A 3,495-nucleotide genomic window follows, 5' to 3' on the forward strand; every position below is an offset into this window, starting at 1 on the left:
AGAAGATAAATAGGTACAGGAATGCATTAATTTTTAACAGAATGAAGGAAGGGGCAATAGGAACATAATGCCCCACCTAAGCTAAAGTTGTCATGTATGTCATACTATGCTGATTTTATGAACATGTTTCGCGTTCGATTGCAATTATGTATTCTATTCTTTTAGGATGATACAGGAAACAGTGTTAATTTTTCTATGTTTCCCCTTTATCTAACATTCGCGATTTTCAAGGTGTTAAATTTCGACACCACACCGTTGAAAACAATCAGATTATGCAGTGCAAGTGAGAAAACACACTGATAAGTTTCTAGCCCATAATATGAAATAATATGTGAAGGTATTTTTGAAGCGCTGTCACGGTTTTCATCGTCTTTGAAATTCGGTTTGGCCGATGAAATTGCAAATGATTCGGAAGACGGTTTTGATATAGCAGACTTCCAAAACCGGGTATAATCCGCTTCGTGGTGGCTGTGTGGTTGTGCTATTGAAATGAATTAGGTGAAACATTTGGTGAAACTCCGCTTCCGCTGATGGTGCTACGCCTTTGAATAAAATGGTTCTATGAGTACCGGTGGACCGTAAGTGGCGACAGTGAACTGATGTGGCAAGGTGCAGTGCAGTATAGTTTCAGTATTTCTGGGAACTAAGTGAGTGGATGGAGGGATGGGAAATAGGAATCAGTTGTGAAAAGGAGATGCAATACTGGTTCCGGTATTGGAAGAGCGAATTAATGAAGCTTTCGTTGTGTTGTGGGTTAGTTGATGAGAGTTGGTGATACCGGATGTTTTACTGCAACTGGGAGCGGAAAAGATGAACAATGCGTTTATTGGAAAGCTATTGTAGCAAAAAAGAACCCAAGATGAGGGTCTCGTAAGAAGAAATTGGGTTTAAATTATTTTGGGTGATGAAAAGAAGAGACTGAAAAGGACTATGTGATTTGTGTAAGAGAGAAAATCAATAGAAAGTGAGCAGAACAGTGCTTGATATGCTATGGGTGGTCATGTTAGAGATGTTGGTCGGATAACAAAGGAAAAAAAACAATGGATGGTTGGGGAAGTCAATTACTGATTGAGAAACAGAAATAAAAGAGAAAATGAGAATAGAATAGTGTGAAAATTGTAGTAAGCAAATGTAAGCTGAAGGAAATCGTGCATTCGGAAGAAACTTCCAGCCCAGCCGTTTGGTCGACGACGATGAAGCTGTTTTTAAAATTGGTGAGATTGTTCCTTTTATATTTACTTGTATTTACTTTTATTTCGACAATGATTTTTCATAACGGTCTAACTGACATTATCGATTTCCTTCGTCGATTTTCTTTTTGTATATTTATACAATGTATATTGAGTTTTATCTATCTTCTCATAAAATCGCAGTAAAACTAGCATTATTAACAATCAAAAACTTCCAATTCTAGTACCAAAATCCCATCTCCTTTCTATTTACGAGGTCATCGGTGAGTCGCTGGCATCTCGTTCAATAGATATCATCCCTTCCCTGCTATCCCTTTTTTATCGTTTCAGAGAGCGAGCAATGGCGCTTAAGCCTAGGCTTGTTAGCCAGGACACAGTGTAAATGCCTGTGCCCCATCCCTGAAGAAAAATGGCCCAAGGAGTGACAAAACCTTTTAGCTATGTCACTCCCAACGATGGTGTTTAAACATACTATAAACACTTACACTCACATCAACACATCTACATGTACTATTCAAATACACTCACACAATCTGAATTTTGTAGCATCACTCACTTATAGTGAATTCCAAATCAACCCATTCCAAATATCCAACTCCTTGACACCTATGGGGGCGCCGGTGAGTCGCTGGCCTTTCATAAAGTAGGTGTCATATCATCACATCCTTTCCTATCCTCGTAACGGAGAAGATGGGCGTGGCCGGCAATGGAAGTTTTCATGTCTTTCTTACTTTAACCTCTAATTGGATAGCTATTTCCTCCCAAATAGCATTCCATAAGTAGTTAGAATAGGAGTATTAAAGTTTTAACATGACATCTTTCAGTATGCAATCTACGAATTACTCCGTTACCACGCAACGCAACGCAACGCAACGCAACGCAACGCAACGCAACGCATAATATGAAATAATATGTGAAACTATCATCACAGACAAACAGACGTAACACTCTTCAAAACAGCTTGACACATGCATTTAACGATCAATTCAAATTTCATTTAATTTGCGCGATCATTCCACCAGAGGCGCTAGTGTTCGATCGCTTTGACGTTTGCCAGTGTACACGTTGCTGAATGATACAAATGAAAATTACAGGCCGACTTTGGCACCTACTCACGATTTTGAGGGCACAAATCTCTTCGTAAACAAAACCAGCGCACCTGAGCTTCTTATTTTAAGCTTATTACAAGTGAGCAAAAACAGAATAATAAAATGCATTGTTGTTTGAAGCTTGCTTCTTGAGATTTGTGCGTCTGAAGTTCTGATGCACTGTTGAGTTCTATTAGTAAGAGTTATCATACTAATAGAAACAGAACAATGGCGGTATTTCCACCACCATCTCGTTTGCCCTAAATCAATGGAGTCCATCTACCATCTGCATAGCAAACAAATTGGCGATGTTTACTCGCAGTCAAGATGGCTCCGTCATTTTGCCGTAATCTCCGGTGAGATTTGGGTGAGCTGGATTGTTCCTCTGAAACATTTATGCATGTAAACCGTCAATTGTTTATCCATGATTTACAATAGTTCTGTCTAAGCAATTCGTCGCTTTGGAGTCGATGAACTGAACAGATTATGTTTTGGAATCTTAAGAAGTTTTCTAGATGGAATCTGATAGTGGTCAGGTCAGGTGGCGTACCGTAAACCGGGGTCAAATTGATCTTCGGGTCGAAATTGATCACATGTTTTTCGGTTAGGTTTAGCATATTTTAAATAATTTCCTTTCAACTATCGTGCAGTTGGGAACCGATACTAAACGATATTTGCTTGGAAACTATTTGAAGTATGTTTTATCTAACGGAAAATCGTATGATCAATTTAGACCCGGAGATCAATTTCACCCTGGTTAAGATTAGGGATAAGGTTGGGAAGAAGTAGCGAGTGAAGTTAAGGAGAGTTATGGCGTGTTCAGAAGTGAGAGATGAGGGGGGAGTTTAGGTTTTGCTTAATGTTTCCAACTTTTTTGAGCATAAGTCATCGATTGTACATGTACATACATAATGTGTGTTTTTCAATAAAATTCATGCTAGCATAGCCTCATGAAACTACATATGTGCTGTCAGGTGAAGAGTTCAATGTTTGTCATCGGATTGACAGGCGTTCCAGATGTATTGAATCCCTTCTGAAACCACCTGAAAAGTTGGACCCACAAAACCATCTGAATCTTCTTGAAATGCCTTAAAAAACCCGATGAAACCCAATCAGATCCATTGTATGTATTACACCTGACACCCTGCTAAGCCCTCGAAAACGCCTCTGAAACCTGCTGGAAATCCTCTAAAACTTCCCCTGAAATCCGCTTGGAC

The sequence above is a fragment of the Aedes albopictus genome, chromosome 1 (assembly GCF_035046485.1).
Source record: "Aedes albopictus strain Foshan chromosome 1, AalbF5, whole genome shotgun sequence".
NCBI classification, from domain to species: Eukaryota; Metazoa; Arthropoda; class Insecta; order Diptera; family Culicidae; genus Aedes; species Aedes albopictus.